At 43.1% G+C, this 27,390-nt stretch overlaps 1 protein-coding gene across 2 annotated transcripts in view; it reads right to left on the minus strand.

Annotated features, from left to right (window-relative positions):
• PRKN (parkin RBR E3 ubiquitin protein ligase) overlaps positions 1-27,390 on the minus strand; it is a 1,209,893-nt gene that overhangs the window by 216,209 nt on the left and 966,294 nt on the right. The gene's annotated exons all lie outside the window — the stretch shown is intronic.

Here is a 27,390-nt window from a genome sequence, read left to right on the forward strand (position 1 = left end):
CATGACATTTCTGCCCAGCATGTCACTTATCACTAATACAGAGCTAGGGCTTCGTGGGGCCAGACAGGGTGAGTTGGCAGGTGTTGGTTCATTTCGCTCATTTACCACCTCCAGGCGCGGCTTCTGCACACTGAGGGTGAAGGATGAAGATGGGGCAGCCGGACGCCCTGTCTTCACGGGGTGGGGCTAGAGTTTAGAACTGCTCCTGGTTCTTCCAGGAGGCTTTGTCAAGACCCTAAAGATGCTGCATTTCAGTTTGGAAAAGGTCTATTATGGAGTTTGTGCCCACCACCTTCTAGTTCTGCTCAGTCAGTGAGAGCCTACTCAAGCTTGATTCAGAGTTTCTTTCTTCAGTTGTAAAAAGAAATAAGTAAATAAATAAACCATGTGTGTTGTGTGTTCAGTCACTCAGTCGTGTCTGACTCTTTGTGACCCAATGTACTGTAGGCCACTAGGCTCCTCTGTCCTTGGAACTTTCTAGGCAAGAATACTGGAGTGGGTTGCCAGTCCCTCCTCCAGGGCATCTTCCTGATCCAGGGATTGAACCTGTGTCTGTTGCATCTCCTGCGCTGGCAGGTGAACTCTTTACCACTGCACCAGCTGGGACGCTCAAATAAAGCATATCCAGACATATACACGTATGTGTATGAGTATATATGTCTATCTGTCTGTCTGTCTACCTATGCCAGGGCATGCCAGTTCCTGTTTAAAAATGTATCCTATCCCTACCTTTTAAAGAGAATTATTCCACAGTATTAATTTGCCATCATTAATAACATAAGCTCTGGAAACAGAACTGATAGAGAAACCTGTTTCTTTGGGATCAGATCTATGGATGACACGCGATGTTGCCTTTTCTGTTACGGAAAATGGGTTCTGTGAAAATGTACCCAAGCGACAGCTGAGGCTGAGCTGTCTCTGGGAGTCATGACGTGAGATGGTGGGAGGCACCAGGGACGCCGGCCTGGGGAGGGCGGGCGGCCGGGTGGCTGGGGAGGCGCTGTCTGCAGGGGCTGAAGAAGTTATCCTCCGTGAGAGGGGCTAGATGTGTGCGCTATTCTAGAAGGCAGGATTAGAGCAAATAGGTTAAATGACAGCAGGTACGCTTGGGTTCACTATGAATACATTTCTAATTTAAAATGGAATTTATTTCCTTACCAGCCGGTAACTGAAGGCTTTCAGACAGAGGCTAAATAACTATTTATGCAGAATATTTTAGAGATGAATTTGACTTGAGTTAGTTCCAATTCTGAAACTGTGGTCACAAGAAATGCTGGAACAGAGATTTAGTCTTTGTTATTATATACAATATATATTCATCTTTGATGTTATTGCATTTCATACTCATGAGAAAGTGGTTCATAAATGTTCACTAAGACAATACATTTTTAAAAAAATGAACAAAATATATAAACAGGTGATGTCATCATCTGATGGTAGGCAAGAAAAATAAGCGGAAATGCAAGAAAAATAAATGGAAATCCCAAGGTGGATATTTTGGTGGAAAATCTGGTCAATCAATTGTCATAGGCACATCCTACCTACAAGGAAGGAAAGCTAGACCCTGACGCCAAAAGAAATCCTTGAGCTGTGTTTCTCCCACCGAAGGCCGTGAAGGCTTATAGCCCGAGTTCCCTTTTAGAAGCTGGTCATTTCAGAGTTGCTATTCTGATCTACGCAATTAGTAAAAGTCCATTCTGGGTCATTTGGTTGGCTGCCATTCAACCAAAAGCTGTTGAAGAAATTCAGCCTCCTGTCAGTTAGTTCTTGGGAACAAGGGGTCATATTTTTGTTTTGTGAAAGTCATGAGGGGAGAACAGAGGTGGAAAGAATTCTCAGGACAAATTCCCAACAAGCGAGGGCCGTGTGGTTTGGTGCTAAGTTTACGAGGGGAGGAGTCACCCAGCCTGTTGCCTAGGAGGAGGGGTGAGAGAGTTGAGGTTTGCCAAGCACCGGGTCGCAGGCACTCGGGGCCCAGTCTGCACTCTAAGGACCGGCTTAGTGTGGTAAGACGACAGCGCCTTTCACATGAAATCCGGAGTTAATTTGGATACTTTTGGTTTTGTTCTTTCATTTATATTTAATTTATACATTTTCATTTGGGTCTTCTAGCTGTATCGCGTAAAAAGTTTCTACCTAAATTTATACCTGGACATAGTTAAGAAACATCATTAAAAATAGTTTCATTCAGGCTTCGAAGTTTTAGAGGATTCTTTTCTCCTTTACAAGTGGTCCTTCACATCCCTCCGACTTGAGAAAAACTGATTTGACTTATTTTAATGGCAGGTAAAAAAAGACACAGAATTTAAAATTAACCTACCTTCAGAATTTGTATTCCAACTTTCTCTGAAGATGTAACTAAAAGGATTGATGTCAGTGATAGCTCAAATGTAAACATCTTGAACAGACGACTAGCTAATTGCCTGAAACACCTGGCCGGTGCAACAAAATTTGATAAACAAGGACAGACATGGCGTCGAGTGAGAAGAGTCGTAAGGGGTCAAGGTGTTTAAGACCACGGACGGGCACCTGTCACTGTGCGCATCACAGGAACGTCAGTGCGGGAGATGGACCGGTGCAGAGCCGGTGTGACGACGTGGCTCCACACGGGAAACGCGGAACCTGCAGGTGGAAGGAAGGCAGCAGTGCAGGGAGAAAGGGAGACGCTCAAGGAGGGATGCAGGGGGCAAGGAGAGCAGACGAAGACGTGAGGACAGGCGCCAGCGGCGTAATCTGAACTCTCCCAAGCACTTCACACAGGGTCCACACACACGACAGCGGATCGCCTTTGGAAGCCCCCGCTCTCTGCTTGGACCACATTATGTCTTAAGAGTGTGCAGTCGTGAGCTGCCTTCATGTCCCTGTCATTTAGTCTCTTCTTGAGATAACAGCTAAGAGGCTTCTGTTAAAATAGGAACATCAGATATCATGGCATCCGCCACAGGTTTTCCATCTCACCAAGAGTCAAGGCCAAGGGCCTCAGTGGCCTATGTAGGGTGCTTGGCTGCCTGGGCTGCTGTGTAGCTCCTTATCCCTCTCCCGCCGTGGGTCCCGCCAGCCTGCTCTCAGTTCTGACCACCCCAGACAGGCTGCTGTCTGCAGGGCCCTGGATTTGCTCCTCCCGCTGTCCAGAAAGCTCTTGACCCTGCTATCTGCACAGAGCGGTCCCCGACTCCTTCAAGTCCTTGCTCAAATGCCGCTTTCTCAGTGAGGCTCTGCAGGACCCCCCCGGGTGAAGCTGCAGCCTATCTTCATCCCCCAATCCGCCGTTCCTGCCGTGTTTGCTCCATGGCTCTCATCCCCTTCTACACTACTTTTCTGATACAGCACTTTATTTTCCATCTCCTGCTGCTGAAAGGCAAAGGTGACAAGTGCAGGACCATTGCTTTTTCGTCACCGCTCTATCAGCTGTGTCTAAACCACTGCCTGGCTGGCTGAACTGTTCAACAGCAGCTGACCCATGAACGAGTCATCCAAGTGGTCACTGCCCACCTAACTCAGTGACCTTGACACTTAGGAGGGGCTCCTATCCACCCCTCCTCTCTTTTCACTATGGAGGCCTTGGCTCTGACCTCCAGCCCCCTGTGTGCTTTGCTTATCAGTTAAGTGGACTTTATCTAACCTCTAACCTCTCTCCCCAGCCTGGACCCCACATGGGAGGATGTCAGTGATGCTTGGATGTTATAACTCCTTTGTACTTTTACTGTACCTTCCTTGCCAATATCCTATATCCAGTTCTGGGCTTCCCTTGTGGCTCAGCTGGTAAAGAATCCGTCTGCAATGCAGGAGACCTGGATTCTGTCCCTGGGTTGGGAAGATCCCCTGGAGAAGGGAAAGGCTACCCACTCCAGTATTCCGGCCTGGAGAATTCTATGGACTGTACGGTCCATGGGGTCGCTAAGAGTCAGACACGACTGAGTGACTTTCACTCACTCACTATATCCAGTTCTGGGTAAACACTACCACCTGTTTTTCCTTCTCCTGTTCTAGTTCTGCCAATCACAGCTGGTGAAGCAAAAAGGGGCTAGAATACCTTCCAGCAGAGATTCAGCCCATCTGCCTGAAGGTGCACTCTTGCTGAGAATGGTGCTGCTACAGTTCAGGGGCCACTCACTGTCAAGCCCTAGGTGCAACTTGTTTCTATGACTTGCCTTTGGCCAGCACCCTCTCCCATCTCCCTCGGGGATTCTTCCAAATCATCACCATCCTTCTCAATTAACCTTTAAAACTTCACTCTCAGAATAGGACCTCACCTGATACAGGTCCAGAATGCAAAGCTCCGGTGGTGAACGTGGAGGTGTGGGACCCGGGCCCCTGCAACGAAGGCTAGTGGCCACACTGCAGGGGGACATGAGAGACGCTGTGCCCTGTCTCCAGTCTTCCTCAGCTGCACAGAACCGCCCCGCCTGAGGTCACATCTTCCCCAGGACCCCCGAATCTGCTGTCTGGGTGAGGGGGAGGTGGACCTGCCCAACCATTTTGTCCCAACATGAGGTGCTGTCAGTCGACACCGGCTCCCAAGTCTCTGCTCACGTGGCAGTTCAGCTCCTCACTCGGCCTGATCTGGGTCTCTGCTCCTCCTTTCTCAGATGCACATCCCATGACCATCTTGTACTCTGTCCTCTACTTCTGACTTGGCTGCCGGAGAACCCACTCTGTGGCCACCAGCAAGTGTGCATGCTGTCGCCTCAGTCGTGTCCGACTCTGTGAGACCCCATGGACACTATAGCCCACCAGGCTCCTCTGTCCACGGATTCTCCAGGCAAGAATACTGGACTGGGTGGCCATGCAGGGGATCTTCCCGACCCAGGGATTGAACCCGCGTCTCTTATGTCTCCTGCATTGGCAGGCAGGTTCTTTACCACTAGTGCCACCATCCCTGAACACGTTGTTTAGTCGCTAAGTCGTGTCCGACTCTTTGCGACCCTATGGACCGTAGCCCACCAGGCTCCTCTGTCCATGGGATTTTCCAGGCAAGAACACTGGAGCAGGTTGCCATCCTCTTCAAGTTACAACTCCTCTGCCTCCTCCCCCTCTACTCCTCCAGGATATGGTTCCTCCTCCTTAAAACAAGAGTCATTTGTCATCCATCCTAACCTGTCCCCTTCAGCTCCTTATGGTTTAACTCATCATTCACTCACTCTCCTCAAACTCTACTGCTCTGAAGCTTGTTCACTTCAAACCATATGTGTTATTCAAATTGTCCCCCTTTAAAAATTCAGCAAAAATCCAGCCTTGAGCATACAGTTACCACCCTCTTTCTTTCCTTCTCCTTCCATCCAGTTTTCTCAAAAGAATAGCCTACAGCCATTGTCACCATTTGAAAATATAGCAGTTGGAGGTATGGACTGTAGAAGAGAAATATCAAAACAGGGGTTTCATGTCTTTTAAAATGAATTCTTGTCATCATGGCCTAGGCTGAAGCTCTGGTTCTGCAACAACTAACTAGCTATATGCTCTTGGATCACTCGGTTACTCTAAATGCCAAATCCTTTATCTGGAATAACCACAGCTTCTACTTCTAGTTTTGAACGTATGTGAAAGCAGGATGAAAAGACCTAAGGAATTAGAAAGTGAATTTATTGCTGATGATATTCATGGCATATCCATATCTATTGCTTGTTGCTGCTAATTCTTTAAAAATTTTTATCTGTTTAAAAGGAAAGTAACTAACTGAAATAATTGCTACACAATTTATTGTTTTAAGATATAAAGGTCAAGACTTCTGTTTTTTCAGTTCAAACACGTAAAGGGCTTGAAGGTTATGACTCCCATTCTTACAATAAGAAAAATCTGGGCAAACTGAAAGTCAATGCATTTTCTTGGCTCCATCAGAGAATGGATGTCACAGGGCAAAGAACCTCCCTGATATCTGGACAGATAGGCAAGTCCACAAGTCACAACCCAATCTGCTAACCTGGAGTAGAAGCTGCTGGAACAATAAACCAGTAGGAATATTGAGACAGCAATTTTGATGCATGTTGTGTGTGCTAAGTCACTTCAGTTGTGTTCGATTCTGTGCGACCCTATGACCTTTAGCTCACCAGGCTTCTATGTCCATGGGGTTCTCCAGGCAAGAATACTGGAGTGGGTTGCTGTGTGCTCCTCTAGGGGATCTTCCCCACCCAGGGATCAAACCGCACCTCTTTCATCTACCTACATTGGCAGGCATATTCTCTACCACTAGTGCCACCTGGGAAGTGCTTTTGATGAATTTGCTATTATATAAATGGGGTGTAGACTAGTGTGAGAATCAGAAACTCCAGAGGCATGAAGTCTTACAGATCTTCCTGACATTTATCTTTAAGAAAAATACCCACCAGGTCCTCAAGGTGAGGACCCCCTTGTGGCTCTAGCAGAGGGCGCGGAAGGGTAAGCATCGTGAAAAATGTCCAGAGCTTTTTCCATAGTCTGCCCTCCAAGGGAAGGACTTTGCTAGCACTTTACCCTGCAGCTATGAGAGAGGGGGCATGCCTCTAACTCCAGTCTGTCTCACTGAATAGGGAAAGAACAGTCGACAGGAAGCAGGGCTTCAAAGATATAGACTGAGAATGCTGCCTATGGGGGAGGGAGTAGGAGGCAAGGGAAAAAGAAAAAAAAAAATCCCTGTACCACTGGAGAAGCACTTGTGAGGCTACAGATCCAAGAAACGCGCCCACAGGAAGACTGAGATTTGAGCAGAAGATTGCTGTCACCCCCACAACACATTAACCTTACCACCATACCAGCTAGCCTTTAATAACATCATGGTGGGTGGTAGCTGAAAGAGTTTCAAGACATGGATTCTCTCTGAGAAGGAGTGGTTCGCTCACAGTCAGGAATGGAGACAAAAATCAAGAAAACTAGAGGAATCTGGAATGTCTGGCATCCTCAGCTACAGCAAACATTAAACACTTAAACACAAGCCCAACTCTTTGTCAATCGACATATATCCTCACATTAAAGGCCTACATCATCAGCTCCTATTACGCATAGAACATGTCCAACTTTCAGCACGTAATTACTAGTCACGTCAAAAGGCAAGAAAAACACACTCTGAAGGGATAAAGCAAGTGTCAGAATCTGACTCAAGCATGATATAGATGTTGGAATTATCAAACAGGGAGTTGAAGCAACTATGATTAAGATGTTAAGGACTCTAATGGAAAAAGTAGACAACACACAGATGAATAATGCAGGCAGAAACGCAAAGTCTCTTAAAAGAAAGAAAGTGAAGTTGCTCAGTTGTGTCTGACTCTTTGCGACCCCATGGACTGTGGCCTACCAGGTTCCTCCATCCATGAGATTTTCCAGGCAAGAGTACTGGAGTGGGTTGCCATTTCCTTCTCCAGGAGATCTTCCCCAGCCAGGGACTGAACCCAGGTCTCTCACATTGTAGGCAGACGCTTTACCGTCTAAGCCACCAGGGAGGTCAAAACAAATCTCTTAAGAAGGTGTCAAAAGGACATGCATGAAATGAAAAGGTGTAACAAAAGTGAAGAATTTCTTTGATGTGCTGTCAACAAACTTGACATGACAAGAAAGAATAAGTAAGCTTGAAGAAAGATTGAAACTCAAGCTAAAATCAGAAAGAATGAAAAGAAGAAGAGAATATTTTAAAACTGTAGGACAAAAATAACATACACATAATTTGAGTACTAGAAAGGGAAGAAAGAGAACAGAGCAGAAGAAATATTCAAAGTAATACAGACTGAGAACTTTCCAAGATTAAGGCCAGATACCAAACCACTGGTGCAGGAAACTCATAGACTATCAAAGTGAAAGTGAAACTCACTCAGTCGTGTCTGACTCTCTGTGACCCCGTGGACTATACAGTCCATGGAATTCTCCAGGCCAGAATACTGGAGTGGGTAGCCTTTCCCTTCTCCAGGGGATCTTCCCAACCCAGGAATCGAACCCAGATCTCCCACATTGCAGGCGGGTTCTTTACCAGTCACAAGGGAAGGCCAAGCAGGATAAATATCCCCAACCCACACCTAAATATACTTAAATCTTTATTTTGGCAGAAAACCAAAGACAAAGAGAGAATTGTGAAAGAAGTTAGAGGAAAAAAAATACTGATAAAGAAGTGTAAGAATTACAGAAAACTTCTCATTAGAATGGGCTTCCCTGATGGCTCAGCTGGTAAAGAATCTGCCTGCAGTGCAAGAGACCCTGGTTCGATTCCTGGGTCAGGAAGATCCACTGGAGAAGGGATAGGTTACCCACTCCAGTATTCTTACGATTCCCTTATGGCTCAGCTGGTAAAGAATCTACCTGCAATGTGGGAGACCTGGATACTCTATTATCAGGTTATTAATCTTAATTAAGAACACATTCCTTGTTCTAGTGACCTCTCAAAGTGGACTTAGATTAGTTAACATATGTGTTGTAAACTTTAAGGCAGCTATTAGAAAACTAAATTATCTAAATCTAACGATAAGATGGATTACCCAAGTGGTTAAACAAGACAAGAAATAAAGGTTAGACACTAAATCGTTTCTGCTATAAGAAGAAATTCAACAGTCTGTTGACATTAGCAGGTGACTTCCCAAGTAAAAGCCTGAGACTGTCTCAGTCAAGGAGTTTTGAAGTTGATGATAGGGTTATGATCACTTCTTCTAATCTTGTATGGATTAGAAAGTAAAAACCACGGCTTCCCATGGGAGGACAAATGTGAAGCTCTAATTTACTTGGAAAACACACTAAAGATGGTTTTAGGGTCAGAAACAATGAGTTGTATAACATGTATTACCCTAGGCATTTTAATTTGTCAGTGAAGTCTTTCCTTGGAAAAAAGAAGGCTCCAGAAACGAACTAAGCACTAGTGATGCACCCACCACTGGTTTTGGTATGCTCCAAGAAGGACTCTCTACCATCTGAGCCGCCAGGGAAGCCCCTACAAAAAGGAAAAGAAGCATACTATGGTCTGTGAAGACTTCACAAATCCAGCTGGACTCAAAGAATGTACTGCATGGTAGCGTTACTGCGAATGAAGAGTGCATATAAAATCAAGAATACGTGAAGACATGCATCGGGACGCAGAGTCCTTCCCCACACGCCGGAGAAAGGCAGCCGTCAGCCGCGAAGCTGTGCTCACTTCCCTGGTTGCCCTCCACTCTCGCTCTCGCTCAGCGGGCGGACTCCACCCTCGCTTTACCTGCCTGTGACAGCGGGGTGCTCTCAGTTCCAGCAGGGCTCGTCCCCCTACCCCAGGTGCCCGGCCCAGCAGAAGGTGACAAACAGCAGTGAAGCGAGGAGAGAAGGAAAGGAAGGGGCCTTTCTTCTCTACCACTAACCAGCTGTACTATCTTGGGTCCAAGATGTTGTGTTAGCTCTAAAGCTTTCGTTTTCTACTTGAAGAAGGGAGAGTAAGAATACATGACTTATGGGGTTGTTGTGGATGATGTGTATGGGTATCTATATGTTTGTAACTATATGTATTATCTAGTACAGTTCATTGTACATAGTAGGCTGTTAATGAACGGCAGCTGCTATTTTGAGAGTCTCTGGAATATGAGGAACTCATGAGACTGTACTTGAAAGGTTGCTCTGCTGCTGTTGCAGAGATACCTTTTTAATCAAACCTTCAATATTTAGAGGCAGATTTTGCTAAAGGAGTCCAATATCCAATTGCTAATTAAGATTTATTATGACAGTGTACTGAAAGACAATAGATGAGGAGGATATGTATACAAGCATGCACCCTTGACCATCTACATATATGTATAGGTACATATGATCAGATCATATATGCTTAGGAAACTATGGCAAGTATACATTTAAGACTTTAAGTGTGTGGCCTTTTTATTAAGTCATTATTTTTATTTATTCACTACAATCATCTAAAATGATTAATAAGCAACTTGACATCTTCATTCACTTCATGGCAAATAGATGTGGAAACAATGGAAACAGTGACAGACTTTTATTTTCTTAGGCTCCAAATCACTGCAGATGGTGACTGCAGCCATGAAATTTAAAGACACTTACTCCTTGGAAGAAAAGCTACAACCAACATAGACAGCATGTTAAAAAGCAGAGATATTACTTTGATGACAAAAGTCTATCGAGTCAAAGCTATGATTTTCCCAGTAGTCATGTATGGATGTGAGAGCTGGACCATAAAGAAAGATGAGTGCCAAAGAATTGATGCGTTTGAACCGTGGTGTTGGAGAAGACTCTTGAGAGTCTCTTGGACTGCGAAGAGATCCAATCAGTCAATCCTAAAGGAAATCAGTCCTGAATATTCATTGGAAGGACTGATGCTGAAGCTGAAATTCCAGTACTTTGGCCACCTGATGTGAAGAACTGACTCCTTGGAAAAGACCCTGATGCTGGGAAAGATTGAAGGCGAGAGGAGAAGGGGATGACAGAGGATGACATGGTTGGATGGCATCACTGACTCAATGGACATGAGTTTGAGCAAGCTCTGGGGGTTGGTGATGGACAGGGAGGCCTGGCTTGCTGCAGTCCATGGGGTGGCAAAGAGTTGGACACCACTGAGCCACTGTACTGAACTGATATTTTCATTTGATATCATAAAGCTTTATGACAAATTTTTACCTTTGAACTAACTGAAAATTAAAAAAACAATCCACACTAGTCATTTCAAAGTGCATGCTTTACATACCTATACTTAAAGGTGAATTAATAGTCAGTAATGCGCATAACTTAAACCACAGATCCCCAAGCAGCTCCACTTATCCAAACATGCAAAAGGGAAACGAACTCAAATTTCCGACAAAAGGGACACTTAGCAACTACTTAATCTACCTTCTGTTTAGCTTCCCGAGTCAGCCATAACACATAGTAAGGGCATCACTTGAGTATACAGTCAACAGATGGATGATTATGGCAAACAAGCTGTGGCTTAAAAACAAATATTCCACAAAGATGTCAAAGAAGAGGACTGACGACTCCTAATTCTGCTTAACCAGAGCTGAATCTGGTTTTTATTGAGTGTGTGTGTGTGGGTCGGGGGTGGGGGGCTCTGTTTTCTGCTTGTAGCTCTTCGGTAGTATTCAAGGTTACCTGCCTTTCATAATCCAGGTTGTAAGTGAAGTAAATGTCAGAGCTGAGTAACAGACAGTTCCAATCCCCAGACTAGGCACTGCAAACTACTTTCTGCCCTGTAAGGGTGGTTTAACAAAAACAGATGTTAGACTTGTACATAGAAATGCCACATGTTCAGGATTTTATATACTACATTATTTTAACCCTCAAACTAATAAGATTAGTCTGATTAACTTGAGTGCACTTCTTGTGTTTGGGGGAGAAAATATACTACTTTAGAGGCATCAAAAATCTAAACAACAAAGTACAGAAGCAAAACAAAATTTCAGAGGTTAAATGTGTTCCTCATGAAAATGAAAGTCACTCAGTCGTCTCCAACTCTCTGTGACCCCAAGGACTTATACAGTCCATGGAATTCTCCAGGCTGGAATACTGCAGTGGGTAGCCTTTCCCTTCTCCACGGGATCTTTCTAACCTAGGGACTGAACCCAAGTCTCCTGCACTGCAGATGGATTCACCAGCTGAACCACAAGGGAAGCCCAAGAATTTTGGAATGGGTAGCCTATCCCTTCTCCAGGGGATCTTCCTGACCCGGGAATCAAACCAGGGTCTCCTACACTGCAGGCGGATTCTTTACCAACTGAGCTATCAGAGAAGTCTGTAGTGACTTAAGGGGGAAACAAACCAACAAGAAGATACTATGAATATGAAACAGAAAAGAACAAACCTGCCTCCATATTGAATCTATTTTTTTGTGCTCTGTCGCCTGTGCTGACTCTGCAACTTTTGTGAAAGAATGTTGCCTACAGCCTGAAACACACGGTCCATTTTCAAGGCTCTGACCTTCACAGGCATAATATTTCTTCATTTCATATAGAGATGAAAAGTTGCAGAACATTTGTTTTGCTGGTGGTATATAACAGCACTGTGGCCAGACCAATGTGGACAACTGCAAGAGCAAAGAATTACGGCACCGAAAAGTTTGCAACCACCAGTCACACTCCCAATCCTTTTAGGATAAAAGAAGCCTGAATTCTAACTTGAGTAAGATGGTTCTTTGGGACACGAGTCCACCATCTTCTCAGTCTGCTGACTTTCTTAATAAAGTTGCTGTTCCTTGCCCCAGAACATTGTGTCTTGATTTGTTGGCCTGTTGAGTGGTGAGCAGTACAGCCTGAACTTGGCAACAAACATGGGCTCTCTTTGGTGGTAGAGCCAGTTGGTACAGTTTTACTGTCTATCATCACACTCTTGAAAAAAGGTAGTATATTCAACTTAAATGTGCTGGTGTACATTTAAAGCTCGCACGGATGATGAATAATTAAGCTGATTTTAAAAGCAGTTTGGGGGCCCCATAGGTACAACACCTGGCATAAGTTCCATTCACTATAATTGTAATTATTTGTTAATCTCTCTGAATTAAGGGGGAAAGTCATTGCCTTTGGTTTTCATGAACAAGAGCATTGGGAAATAAGTGACTATACGAGCCTATATAGCATAATTTAAAGGCCTTTGAGTGAAAGTCTATTTGCTCCAGGCACAAAGCTGAATTTTTAAGCACAAAATATTAGTATACCACTACTCAAACAAGACAGTTTTTTTTGTTTGTTTATAGTTTCATTTCCTACTGGTCTTGTCAAAGTAAAAGTGATTTTCAGCGAGGGTAGAGCTTTGCTTTCCATGGGAGAGAGAGGCCAGGTCTGCTGAGTTGGTTCAGACTGGGGCCACTCTGATAGGCAATTACTCAGACCATCGTGGGAATGTCAGAATATTTTCCTTAAGACAGTCATGCAACCAGCAAATACAATCTGATTATTTTGTTTATACCAATGAAGTCAGATCTAATTCTTAGATTTTATGGACTTGCTGCCATTTAATTTCTTCAGTGATTAAAAACAGATTTATGTAAAACCAATTTATGTTCTTTATATTAAAGAACAAAAATATCTTAGTTTTAAAAGAGCTATTAGTGATTACTGTCTCTAGACCAACCTCTCTCAGTACAGAATTCCCTTCTGTAACACTTCTGACAGCTACATTATAGATTCTGACTCAAGATTTCCAGTGACAGGGATAAGAGGATCAGAGAATCAGCGAAAGAATTCCATTCTAACAACGAAATATTCTTGCTGTTAGAAGAATCTTTCTAGATAAGAGTTCCAGATCTGTGATAGAGATCATATTGAATTCCTTTCTTTCCTGGGGCAAATGCCTGAAGTAATCTGGAATATGGGCTTTCCTGGTGGCTCAGACAGTAAAGAATCCACCTGCAAAGCAGGAGACTTGAGTTGGATCCCTAGGTCAGGAAGATTCCCTGGAGAAGAAAATGGCAACCCTCTCCAATATTCTTGCCTGGAAAATCCCATGGATAAAGGAGCCTGATGGGCTACAGTCCACGGGGTTGCAACAGTTGGACATGACTTAGCGACTAAACAACAAATAGCAGCAACAGCAATCTGTGATAGATGTAAAAATTTGTAGGAAGCATCCAGAGGTTCATTTCCCTTCCCTATATTTTTAGACTTGACCTTGTAGTTAGCAGCATTCCTGGTCAAATGCGCTATGCAGAAAGTCTTCAGTTCGTTTGTTACTAACACACTCACTCATCTACTTAGTGTCAGACTAAGCATCAGACAATTGACCAGATGCTGGGGAACCTGAGGTTGGACAGACCGAACCGGGACATTTTGGTACTTTCTTCCAATAAGGCTTTGATTTTTTTTGGCCCCACCACTTTGGCCACTGGTGGGATCTTAGTTTCCCAGCCAGGGACTGAACTCTCATCCTCAGCAGTAAAGCTCAGAGTTGGATAGAAATGAACTTACTTACAAAACAGAAACAGACTCACAGAGAAGGAACTTAAGGTTACTAGGGTGAGGGAGGGTAGGGGGAAGGGACAGTTAGGGAGTTTGGGATGGACATGTACACACTGCTATGTTTACACTAGAAAACCAACAAGGACCTACTGTAAAAAAAAAAAAAAGGCTTCGAGAAGCATATTTTCTTTGCTTGCAAGGTCAGGCTTTTTAGATGAGAGTTCTCATACCTGCAACATTCATTTCTTCACTTTACTTCTGACATCTTCCTGGTGGGTTTCCTTCCACCCTACCGATAACGCCTTCTATAATGCCCACTTTGGTCTGGGGACCCAAGAACTTAATCTACCCCTAGAACAGACCCCTAATTTGTTGGCCCATTATTTGCCTGAATATTTAAAAGTTATAAATCAAACTAAAAAATTGTTAAAATATGTTTCAATTTTTTTTTTTTTTTACTTTGTGTGATACCCCCATGTGAGGATCTAGGAGGTGATGACTTAGAACCCTCAGACGCCTTGGAGGTCTGCTCCTGAACTGGGCTGGACCGGCACAGCCAAGCCCCAGCCAAGCCCCTTCCCCCTCCTCCGATTCCCAGGTTGCTTTATTCTGAAGACCCTCTCACATGCCTACATGGTGGAACCCGGGTTCAAGTTCTATAGCCCAGGCCCCACCACGACTTCTTCCTTGGCCACTGCTTTCAGGAAGACAGAGCCAGTTAAGGTCTCAGGACTTTATGCAGGGAATTCTGAAGCCAAGGAACCCAGGCAAGGCTCAGGGTCTGCAGACTCCTCTGGGGAAACGGTTGAGGTGCCTGGGGCAGGACCCCTTTGCTCAGTTCAGGACTCACTACCACCAAGGGCCCTTGCCCAATTCCTGTTCCCTTCTATCTCCCTCTACTTTCTGACATCAGGTCAACCCACCATTTTTAAAACAATTTTTCCTTAAGTTTTGAGATTCACTTGACTATTCTTTTCCCCACCCTCTTGCATCTCCGTTTCTTTGTTGTCCCTTTGTCCTTCGGCCATCTTCAGCCCACTGTTCTGATTCTCGGCTCCACAGATGTGTGGTGGGGCCCCTGGCTGTGCCTCCTGTGTGTCTCCAATTGCCTGCTCAACCTCTGCACCCCGGGGTCCAGCTCTCACTTCGAAGTCAAGAAGTTTCACAGGGAGTTCATATGACTGCTTCCACATTTCGGCTTTGGTGACTCTGAGTTGGCTCTTAATGATTATATATATATATATATATATATACACACACACACCCCCTACGTGCACATATTTCTGTGTTTCTCTTTTTTGTTGTTGATGACCGAAGCTGCGATCAAACTCATTGTTTGCCGGTTTTTGAGATTCAAGCTCTTGAGATTCAGTCCTAGTCCATCTCTAGGACTTTGAACTCTGTTCTTTCTTTACAGTATTTTGAGGATTCCTGGCAGTGATTCTGACATTACGTATCCCAGGGACGGGGGAGCCTGGTGGGCTGCCGTCTATGGGGTCACACAGAGTCGGACATGACTGAAGCAACTTAGCAGCAGCAGCAGCAGCAAAGACAATTAAAATTTTGTCTGTTCCTTGCTCTGTTCTCAGTTCCCTTAAGCACACGTTTCTCCTTCAATTATTTTTCCTGTCCTTTCCAACACGGGAAACATTCTCTTTGCTCAAGAAAACAGGAAAAGCAGAAATGGGGTGGTTTTCCCAACTTCTCAACATTGTGCACCTTTTCTCTGTCATTTCTCTATCGTTTTTCTTGTTCTTGACCCAACTCTAAAATGCTGTTTTGCTGTCTTTGGGCATTGAAATTAGAATTTCATCTCCTTCTGGGTTTATCCTAATGATCAGCTCTCAGGTTTGTGTTTTTCGATCATTTTTTCCCAGCCAGGAAAATCCTCATTCGTCGTGTGCACCTGCTTTCTAAATGTCTGATCTTATTGTAAATAAGTTGCCTTTTGGGTATTCAAATTAATTAGAAAATTTATACAAAAAGCATATGAAGGCAGAATTGAATCTCAACCTTTTAAAGGATAATTTTGAAACTGGCATTTTTATTTCAACATTTACTTTCTGTCTGTTTCCATAACATAAAGATTATTTGACAATCTAATTGTGAATCTCCTCAGGAAAATGCATTACAAAGTTGTGGACCATTTCCACAAAGTCACTGATAGCTCGTAAAAAACAAAAACCAAAAACCTCTGGGGAATTAACTGAACTACAACTTTTTAAGAAAGCGTCTGCTGACTTTCCTCAATAACCATGCTGCGAAGTAGGGAAAACTCATTTGGAAAATACATTCCCTTGAAAAGCATTAAAAACCACATGAGTCTTCAATCACTATTTTTCTTTTTAATTTCCTTGCAAATCTTCACAGGGGCAATTGTGAGATCCTTTGGGTTCAATGGAAAACCGTGAGCACCCGGGCTTGGGATAAAAATGGAAATGGACTTCAGCTCTCTGATGTGCTGCTGGCACTGGCAACGTGACACAAATAATCTGCAATCCACAGATTGCTGCTGTTTGGTGAGACATGCTTTGAGGATTAATTTCTCTCTTGGCTATAGCTTAGAATCCCAAATATAGGCTCAACAATGACAGTTACCTTCTATTTTTCCCTTAAGTACAAGTTTGAAAAAGGAAATGGCTGATGAAATAGCATTAAAAATCAATGATGATTCAATGTGATCAAAGGTGAAGCGGCAAACATCGGACAACTACCTTTAATAAGCATTACGACTTTAATAAACAAAACCAAGTTTATATTACTAGCTCCTTTCTGCTGACAGGTTTTTACTGATATCAGTAAATGATTGTTTAGGAGTGCGTGCGCGCATGCTCAGTAGCTTCAGTCGTGTCCGACTCTTTGTGACCCGATGGACGTAGCCCGCCAGGATCCTCTGTCCATGGGATTCTCCAGGCAAGAATACTGGAGTGGGGTGCCATGCCCTCCGCCAAGGGATACGACCTGGGGATCAAACCCACATCTCCTGAGTCTCCTGCATTGCAGGTGGATTTTTTACCCATTGAGCCAAACTGGGAAGCCCCCATTGTTTATGCAAATAAAAATTTAAGAATTTACACACTTGAGTTTATATTTATCATGAACATGTATGAGCATGTATGTAGCTTGAAGAAGTAATACCTTCTAATATAATCACTTTATCAGTAAGCACAGCTTATCTGAGTAGGATAGCAGGAACATTTGTAGATTTTGAAGCTTTAAGAATAAACTGAAAGAAGCCACAGATATTATTTACTCATTTTCTCACTTATAAATGAGGGAGTTACTGCCCCCAAAGCACACAAATCACTCTTCCTAAAGCTCAGAATAGGTGGGTTCAGTTCAGGTGTTTGTGAGTTCATAATACAGACGCACGCACGGCATTTTCTGGTCCATCATAGCTGCCGTATTAATCCAAATATCTTTTTGAGTCAGTTCTCAGCTGCTACAAAATGCCTTATTTTCCCATGAGGTACTGCTGAAGAATAAGTCTCACTCATAATGAGACACAATTAGAAATTCCATGTTTTTCCATTTCACTAACAGTAATAGTAAAGAAGGCTGAGTGCTGAAGACTTGATGCTTTCAAACTGTGATGCTGGAGAAGACTCTTGAGAGTCCCTTGGACAGCAAGATCAAACCAGTCAACTCTAAGGGAAATCAACCCTGACTATTCATTGGAAGGGCTGATGCTGAAGATCCAATACTCTGCCCACCTGATGCAAAGAGCCAAGTCATTAGAAAAGACCCTGAAGCTGGGAAAGATTGAGTGCAAGAGGAGAAGGGGCGACAGAGGATGAGATGGTTGGATGGCATCACTGATGCAACGGATGTGAGTCTGAGCAAACTCTGGAAGACAGTGAAGGGCAGGGAAGCCTGGCGTGTTGCAGTTCATGGGGTCACAAAGAGTCAGACATGACTGAACGACAGTAATAATGATGGGCAGGAGATGGATTCCAACCCAACAGTCGTTGATTCTTTATCGAGTAACTCTTTTGCACGTGTCTACTATATATGAGGCCAGATTCTAACAGAGATGGCAAAGGTAAGTCAGGCTGGAGCTTTGCCTCCATGGAACTTGCAGATGAAATAATATGCACATCAACGAACCACACAAATGGAGAAACAGTCAGGTGTGCTGGTTGTGAGAACAACCAACAGAGAGGTGTTAAGAAAAGAGAAGAAAAAAAAAAAAAGATGAGAGATGGGATCAAAGGCCTGGAGCTGGAAGCACCAGGTGTATTTAGGGAAGCCAAGCAGCTGTTTGGGTGCAGATGAGCACGGAAAGTGACCGAGTCTACAGGGTGTAACTATTTGGGTTGAGAACCAACCCAAAACAAGACCACTGAGACCTAATTGTTTGCCTCCCAACCCCCCCAAAAAGAAACCAAAAAACCCCACAAAATCTGCTTTTTGAAGAAAAGCATGTAATATAATAAATAACTTCACTGTTTGCTTCAATACATTTCTGCAAATAATTAAACCAGTTTGCTCATGTGAGTAGCCATCTCCTTGAACAGAACCATAGCCTGCTCACCTGGCAATGGCTCATATATCAGACCAGTTTTCGTATCAAGGCTCCTTTTGAAATCCTGTCCATTGTGTCTCCCAACCTCTAACTATCACATCATGAATGTCGCCCAGTTCCAGAAAGATCCAGAAAGATCCAGAAAGATCTGCTTAACCATGTGAGCCCAGATTCCCAAACCTTATAAATCCTGACCTCTCCTTTCGGTAAAAGCCCGCAACAGTCAACATGGTGGGGTTTCTCACTACAGTAGACCTAATAAATGCTGTTCTGCTTGTTTAATAGATTTTCTGATGGTCATTTGGGAGAATTGACACAGGATATATAGAAGTCAAGACAGGAAATAGAGTAGAAACATTAAAATCACAAAATTTTTCTCATTTTTATATTATGATGTCAAAACAGTTTTAAACATTAGAAAGTCGTTCTCAGTGTATATCTTATTGGTACTCTGCCTACACCTCTGTAGTTCATAAAACTCTTCCTTTGGTATTGACCTATATTTCTGAGGTTTTGACTTAAAATTTCTAGAGGTCAGGTATTTTCATCATCTAGCAGTCCTAGCTTAATCGGGATGGTCAGTACTTAAGAGTGACCACTGGGGTGCAAGGCTCCCAGAGTGAAAAGTGATCCCAATCCACTGCTCTCTTTCTCCTGCTGGTCTCAAAGTTCATTTGTGCTTGAAATGAGCAAAGGCAAAGGGGGAAGAAAGGTGAGTGTTAGTCACTCAGTCATGTCTTTGACTCTTTGTGACCCCAAGGACTGTAGCCCGTCAGGCTCCTCTGTCCATGTAATCCTCCAGGCAAGAGTACTGAGGTGGGTCTCCAGGGGATCTTCCCCACCCAGGGATGGACCGAACTTGAGTCTCTTGTCTCTCCTACATTGCAGGCGGATTCTTTACCATTTGAGCCACCAGAGAAGCCTGGCAGAGGGGGAAGCTATGGAGAAATAGCTTCCTGTTGGCTTTAATATGTTTTTCCATACATTGCGGTGGTTGGTTTACCCAAGCAAGCACATCAATGTCTGATTAACTTCATGGGGGAAAGAGAACTCATGGGATTGGAATCCCTGAGTGGAGCCAATCAGAAAGGAGACCCAGTGAGATAAAGCATGATCCAATAGGTTCAGTGGGTCATGTGGGCGACTAACTACCATGGTTATAGTAATGAGATTTATTCAGGGTATAAGCATTGTGAGTTCCAAACTATATATATGTATATGTGTGTGTGTATGTGTGTGTGTGTGTATATATATATGTACAAGTTTATAGAACATTCCTTGTTTAAGAACTGGAAATTTTTGCTTTTTGTTTTTGTACCCTACACTTTGCCTTAGAATGGTTTTTTCAAATTGCTACAACCACTTGAACCTTCACCAATTACCACCCTAATCAGTGAGCAACCATCAACACTGAGGTGAAACTCTCCGCAAACAAAAAGGTTCCAGCTCTCTAAAGGCTCAGACAATGGCCAGCCTTTATTAACAATATAATATTTTTAATTAAAAAAAAAAAAGAATGGTTCTTTCAAATGAACTTCCTTGGGACATAATTCAGGCCCTACTAAGTTTGATAAAATAATATCCAAGACAATATTAAAGAAATAAATACAATTGGATTTTAAGATTTGGCACACTTCTAAAGAGGGCTCAAAAATGAGACGAAGAGATCATTTAGAGAATAAAGGGAGACTGCAGAGGAACATAAGAAACTTGATTTTTACAAAGTCTTTATGATATTTTGCTTCTGAATTTTTGTATTTTAATTTATTTCAGTAATTTCCCTTGCGACTTTAGTGCGATGCGTTTTGTTTCTTTTATTCATCTTAGCGTGGGCATAATTGCATCATTACTGACAGGCATATTTCAAATTCTAAACAAAACAAAACAATAAGTTTTTAAGTACTCTAAGTACTGCTGCTGCTGCTGCTTAGATTCATCACTGCTTTCCCATAGTTCAGATGTTTAACATTTGTATACTGATGTAAGATACAGTTGAAAGAGATGAGATAAAAAAATAAAACCAATAATCCAACTTAAAGGACAAATAACAGCCTCAATGACGGGCAAAAAAAAAAAAAAGGAAAAACCCACCTACACAGCTTCAGCTATATCATTACTTATCCTATGGTTCCCCTAGACCTTTATAACTTCCCACATGAGAATTAGTAATCATTCTTTAATTAGCTAAAATAACTAAATATGAGTAATCACCAGTTGTCAGCAGAGTTATACCAATGAGTTCACGCTTGTCATTCATATTCTGAAGACAGCATTCACAAGTATCAGTGAGGCACCTTTAAAACACAGAGATGGTGAGGTTTAGCCAAAAGATTTACCAGGTTTCTGGTTACCACCCCATCATCTGGCCAGACTGGGGTCCCCTCACGGCTCATGCCTTGCCCAGGTCGCAGTGCCTGGGGACAGGTCACTTCAGGCAGAAAATCCAGCCATTCTGCCTGTGCATCTCCATGAGAAATGTTTTACAGACTCTTTGCGTTAGCATTCATCAACTAGAAAATGAAAATTAATAGATTCGGATATATTCAGTGTTTCAAAACTGATGATTCTCTTACTAAAAACCTTCATCTGTCTGTAACTGTCCTTTTAGAAGTTCGTATGTATACCAACTTTTACTTTCAGAACTTTCATGGATTTGAGTCAAGTTATTTTAGCAAGGAAACCTGTCAATTCTAGCTTCATCCAAGAGGTGATTTTAATATTTTCATGCTCTCACTTTGGTGTAAGTTGTGGTCTAAACTATTGGTGTTCCTTGTATTTGCAGTGTTTGCACTTTTATTATTTGGTGACTTTAACAAATGTCAGTCGACAGTCCTGTCTGGTAAAGTACAGAAGTGCTCCTTTTGGAACTGGAAAGAGAGGAGGTCCACAGAGTTTGGACCAGAGGTGACCCGTGAAACAGAGATGCTGTGTCAGAATGGAAGATGGCGAGAAAACGACGAGCGTTACAAACGCAACTGTCACATGAAAGATCCTGATCCCAGATCACCACTGCTGCAGTCCCATCGCTAAGTCCTGTCTGACTCTGTGACCCCACGGACTGCAGCATACCAGCTTCCCTGTCCTTCTCCATCTCCTGGAGTTCGCTGAAGTTCATGTCCATCGAGTCAGTGACGCTATCCAACCATCTCATCCTCTGCCACTCCCTTCCCCTTTTGCCTTCAATCTTTCCCGGTTTCAGGGTCTGTTCCACAACAACAAATATAATAATATTGAAAAAGTTTATCATAATGTGAGAATTACTAAAATATGAAAAAGACAAAGTGAGCAAATATTGTTGGAAATAAGGCATTGCTCGTCTTTTCCAATTCAGTGTTGCCACAAACCTTCAATTTTTAAAAGGAAAAAATGCAGTATCTGTGAATCATAATTAAGTGCAATAAAATCAGGTATGCTTATACTTAATTAGATATCTGAGAGTTGCTATGAGAGATCTTAAAAAAATCTCATCATAAGGGAAGAAACTAACTGTGTATGGTGACAGATGTTAACTAACTTATTGTGATCACTTTGCAGTACGTACAAATACCAAATCATGATGCTGTGCATCTGAAACTAATATAAACTTATATGTCAATTATAGCTCAACTAAAATGAAGCAAACAAAACAAAACACGGTTAGGATTATGTCCAAAGGACTCCAGGGCCCACATAGAGGGGTTCACACTAGTTCCGTTCAGTTCAGTTCAGTCGCTCGGTCGTGTCCGACTCTTTGCAACCCCATGAATCGCAGCACGCCAGGCCTCCTTGTCCATCACCAACTCCCAGAGTTCACTCAGACTCACATCCATCGAGTCAGTGATGCCATCCAGCCATCTCATCCTCTGTCGTCCCCTTCTCCTCCTGCCCCCAATCCCTCCCAGCATCAGAGTCTTTTCCAATGAGTCAACTCTTCGCATGAGGTGGCCAAAGTACTGGAGCTTCAGCTTTAGCATCATTCCTTCCAAAGAAATCCCAGGGTTGATATCCTGCAGAATGGACTGGTTGGATCTCCTTGCAATCCAAGGGACTCTCAAGAGTCTTCTCCAACACCACAGTTCAAAAGCATCAGTTCTTCAGTGCTCAGCTTTCTTTATGGTCCAACTCTCACATCCATACATGACCACTGGGAAAACCATAGCTTTGACTAGACAGACCTTTTTTGGCAAAGTAATGTCTCTGCTTTTAAATATGCTATCTAGGTTGGTCATAACTTTTCTTCCAAGGAGTAAGCGTCTTTTAATTTCATGGCTGCAGTCACCATCTGCAGTGATTTTGGAGCCCCCCAAAATAAAGTCTGACACTGTTTCTACTGTTTCCCCATCACACTAGTAGAAGACAGGATAATTTGAGCAAGGATAAAGATAAGAATTGCAATATATTCAAATGCATTGGATATATTAAAAGTCATGAGTTCTTAAGATTTTTTTTAAAAAATACCTTATTTGTCAGTTTTAGAGGATACTAGGAAGACAATTCATTATTCTTAAAACTGATAAATAAAAGGCAGGGTATTGGAATCAAGATTTAAACTGCCTTTAACACAAGAATTGTATCTCTGAGCAACCAAATAGTCGATTAAAGAAGATTTCTTTCAATAGAAGCACTCCAGGAATAAATTAATAAGAAATGATAGAATTATCAGAATATATAAAACCAAATGAAATTAAGTAATAATCATCAATGGTTGCTAGGCCCACAAAAGTGGACAAAGGACATTTTGTGCCACTTGATAAAAATACATAAGGCTGTTTTTGAAGATTCTTGTGAGAAATTAAAGCCTCCATTCAGATCAAACCGTTGGTTAGAAACGCCCATTTAAAGGTGACGCAGCACGCAGAGGACGACTTATACCAGCGGTTCTCAGAGTGCAGTGTCATCATGGACCAGCATCATCATGGTTATCAAGGAACTTGTTAGATACGCAGATTCTCAGGCCCACCCCGGCCTACTGAATCAGAAACTATGGGATGGGGCTCAGCAATTGCATTTTACTGAGCCCTCTTCAGTGACACCATTTGCACGCTACATTCGAGAAACACACTTCTGTATACAGCCCTCATAGGAGTGCCGCAACATTCAAAATGCTCTACAGCAAATGGCCCAACTTCTTCAACAAACATCACAAAAATCTTACAAGAGAGAGACGGGGAGACTTAAGAAACAGGAAACATGGTGCCGGATGCACCGTGTGGACTGTTTTTGGTTCCTGGTTTGGAGAAAAAGCTCACTGTAAACATTTGTTGAGACAATAAACAAAATGTAAACAATAACTTGATATCTTTGGTGACATTAGGGATTATAATCTATACTTTTGATATGATAGAGATGATGTGGTTATGTTCAGGAAATGTCCTTATCATTTGGTAGCTCTAAATGAGATGATACAACCTCTCGAATTCGCTTCAAAATAATCCAAGTGGAGTCTGATTGAAACAGGACTGGCTGTAAATTGCTGACCATTGTAGCTGAGTGCCATGTATGTGGAGATTCATTGTACTATTATTTTTCCTTTCTATGGTGAAAAACTTCTATGAGAAGGCTGTAAAAGAATACGTAGGAAGACCTATCTTTTGAACTATATGTATAGTATAGATGTGTGTATATATATATGTATGTATGTGTATACAGATATAGGTACAGTTATACAGATATTCTCTAGATACAGATATATAGATATCCTCTAATTATATATATATATATAGTTGCTGCTCCATTGCTAAGTTGTTGACTCTTTGCAGCCCCACAGACTGCAGCATACCAGGCTTCCTTGTCCTTCACTGTCTCCTGGAGTTTGCTCAGTTCGTGTCTGTTGAGTGGGTGGTGCTATCTAACCATCTCATCCTCTGCTGCCCCCATCTCCTTTCGCGTTTGCTTCTCAAGCCTTGTGCATTACCCACCACCCAGGGCCAGGTGCTCAGGCCTCCCATGCTCTTCCATCTCACTGACCATGGTCGGAAACTATCACTGATATTTCCTTGTACTGAGGCTCTGTACCTAGTCTTTGATTTCCATGCTGACAGCTACACATCTCTGCAAACTCCACACTGTTAGTTAGTGGTTCTCCAAAACCCAGGGGTGAGGGTACAGTTGAGGGGTGAGTGATGTGAAATATGGGTGAGGGGACACTGGAGCATCACAGGTGGGACTCAATGGGCTTCTGGGGGTGTGACGCTGCCTTGGTGGTGGGGACAAGGGCAGGGGCTTGGAGGGGAAGGTGCTGTGTGCTAAAAAGGCCCAGAGAAATGTTGTAGGCCTTCCCTGACTCACATCCTCCACGGGTCCTCCCTGCATCTTATGTGCCCAGGGCCGGGTCAAAGGAGGGCCTGCCGGCCCTTATTTATCCCTCTCGGGCTGTGAGCATTCACTTGTCCAGCCCTCTATAGCTCCTTCCTTCCACAGCTCCTGCTCAGAGAGCCGAGGGCACACACATTCATGAACTCCTCTGCTGCCTCCGCTGCCCTCAGCAGGCTCTGCTCGCTCGCATTTCAGTGTATCTTCTTTCTATCTTATACCGTGCACGCCCTCAAAACCAGGGAAGGAGGTTTTGATTTTATGTGTGTGTAACCTCCAGACTCCCTGTGTACAGTGCTCCTCACACTCCTGAAAGGGGGATTAGCTCACATAGCGTCTTGCCCCTAGTTCAGTCCAGTTCGTTTGCTCAGTCATGTCTGACTCTTTGCCACTCCATGGACTGCAGCATGCCAGGCTTCCCTGTCCATCAGTAACTCCTGGAGCTAGGTCAAACTCGAATGTGATGCCATTGAGTCAGTGATGCCGTCCAACCATCTCATCCTCTGTCGTCCCCTTCTCCTGCCTTCAGTCTTTCCCAGCATCAGGGTCTTTTCCAAGGAGTCAGTTCTTCGCATGAGGTGGCCAAAGCTTTGGAGTTTCAGCTTTAGCATTAGTCCTTCCAATGAATATTCAGGACTTATTTCTTTTAGGATGGACTGGTTTGATCTTCTTGCAGTCCAAGGGTCTCTCAAGAGTCTTCTCCAACACCACAGTTCACAAGCATCAATTCTTCAGTGCTCAGCTTTCTTTATAGTCCAACTCTCACATCCATACATGACTAAAAAGCATAGCTTTGACTAGATGGACCTTTGTCAGCAAAGTAACGTCTCTGCTTTTTAATATGCTGTCTAGGTTGGTCATAGCTTTCCTTCCAAGGAGCAAGCGTCTTCTAATTTCATGGCTGCAGTTACCACCTGCAGTGATTTTGGAGCCCCCAAAATAAAGTCTGTCACTGTTTCCACTGTTTCCCCATCTATTTGCCATGATGTGATGGGACCAGAAGGAATGATGCTAAAGCTGAAACTCCAGTACTTTGGCCACCTCACGCGAAGAGTTGACTCATTGGAAAAGACTCTGATGCTGGGAGGGATTAGGGGCAGGAGGAGAAGGGGACGACAGAGGATGAGATGGCTGGATGGCATCACTGACTCAATGGACGTGAGTCTGAGTGAACTCCAGGCGTTGGTGATGGACAGGGAGGCCTGGCGTGCTGCGATTCATGGGGTCACAAAGAGTTGGACATGACTGAGCGACTGAACTGAACTGAACTGATGGGACCAGATGCCATGATCTTAGTTTTTTGAATGTTTAGTTTTAAACCAGTTTTTTTTTTCCCCACTCTCCCCTTTCAATAGACCACAGCCTTGTCTAACTCAATGAAACTATGAGCCATGCCGTGTAGGGTCACCCAAGACGGACGGGTCATAGTGGAAAGTTCTGACAAAACATGGTCCACTGGAGAAAAGAATGGTAAACCACTTCAGTATTCTTGCCTTGAGAACCCCATGAACAGTATGAAAAGGCAAAAAGATAAGATACTGAAAGAGGAACTCCCCAGGTGGGTAGGTGCCCAGTATGCTACTGGAGATCAGTGGAGAAATAATTCCAGAAAGAATGAAGGGATGGAGCCAAAGCAAAAACAATACCCAGCTGTGGATGTGACTGGTGATAGAAGTAAAGTCCAATGCTATAAAGAACAATATTGCATAGGAACCTGGAATGTTAGGTCCATGAATCAGGGTAAATTGGAAGTGGTCAAACTGGAGATGGCAAGAGTGAACATCGACATTCTAGGAATCAGTGAACTAAGACAGACTGGAACGGGCAAACTTAATTCAGCTGACCATTATATCTTGCCCCAAATCCACTGTATTTTGCCCAAGTACAAAGTCCTTTTACTAAAAGCACTCTGACTCAGGAAAAATAGTCTTAAAGGAGATATTTTAAAAGGCACATATCCAGTGACAACTTAACTCTTTTGATAATTCATTTTATAATAGCAGAAATATTCCTATAGGAGAAAACCATGTCTTGGGTTAAAATCTTTAGATTATTACAGAACAATTTATGATCCCTAAGCTGGAAGCACTCCTTTGAAGAGCTACACATTACAATGTTGGGTAAACCAGACACACTCAAAATTGGGGAAGTCTGCATTAGTATACTATTATTAAACTTACAATAAGGATGTAAGTGTCATGAACACAAGATGAGTTCAGAGCTGTGTCTTAAGACTCAGACCCACACTCCCCCGCTGCCCTGGTGGGGGTGAGCCCCTCTCCGTGGAGGTGGCCCCAGCACAGGCCTGGAGCTGGGATAAGACTATGAAACCACTCAGAGGACAGCTATTCAATTCCAACTAACATCTCTCTACTTATATGCCTTACCTCAAAATGCAAAAAGTAATTCTGCAAGATCCATAAAACCTTTAAACCAAAAATAGATTCATAGTTTACTGGTGAATTCTGTGATGATAAACTGTAGAGTGTTCCAGAAAACCTGAAGCTTTTCTGTTTGACTCTCAGTTCTCACTTTTTTTTTTTTGGTTGTTGTTGATAATGATATCATGCTGAGTGCACAGAGCACAGATTATATCTAGTTCCCTGAATATATACAGCACTATTTACCATCTTTAAATTTTTCAGGACAAATAAGAGAGATATTTATACCGATATATGGCTAGACAGCTGTTAGTACAAATGATGTGCTATTCTGAAAAGAAGAAGTTTAAGACAAAGCCCATCTTGGGGCAAGAAATTAAGA

Source organism: Ovis canadensis, chromosome 8, assembly GCF_042477335.2.
Source record: "Ovis canadensis isolate MfBH-ARS-UI-01 breed Bighorn chromosome 8, ARS-UI_OviCan_v2, whole genome shotgun sequence".
Taxonomy (NCBI): Eukaryota; Metazoa; Chordata; class Mammalia; order Artiodactyla; family Bovidae; genus Ovis; species Ovis canadensis.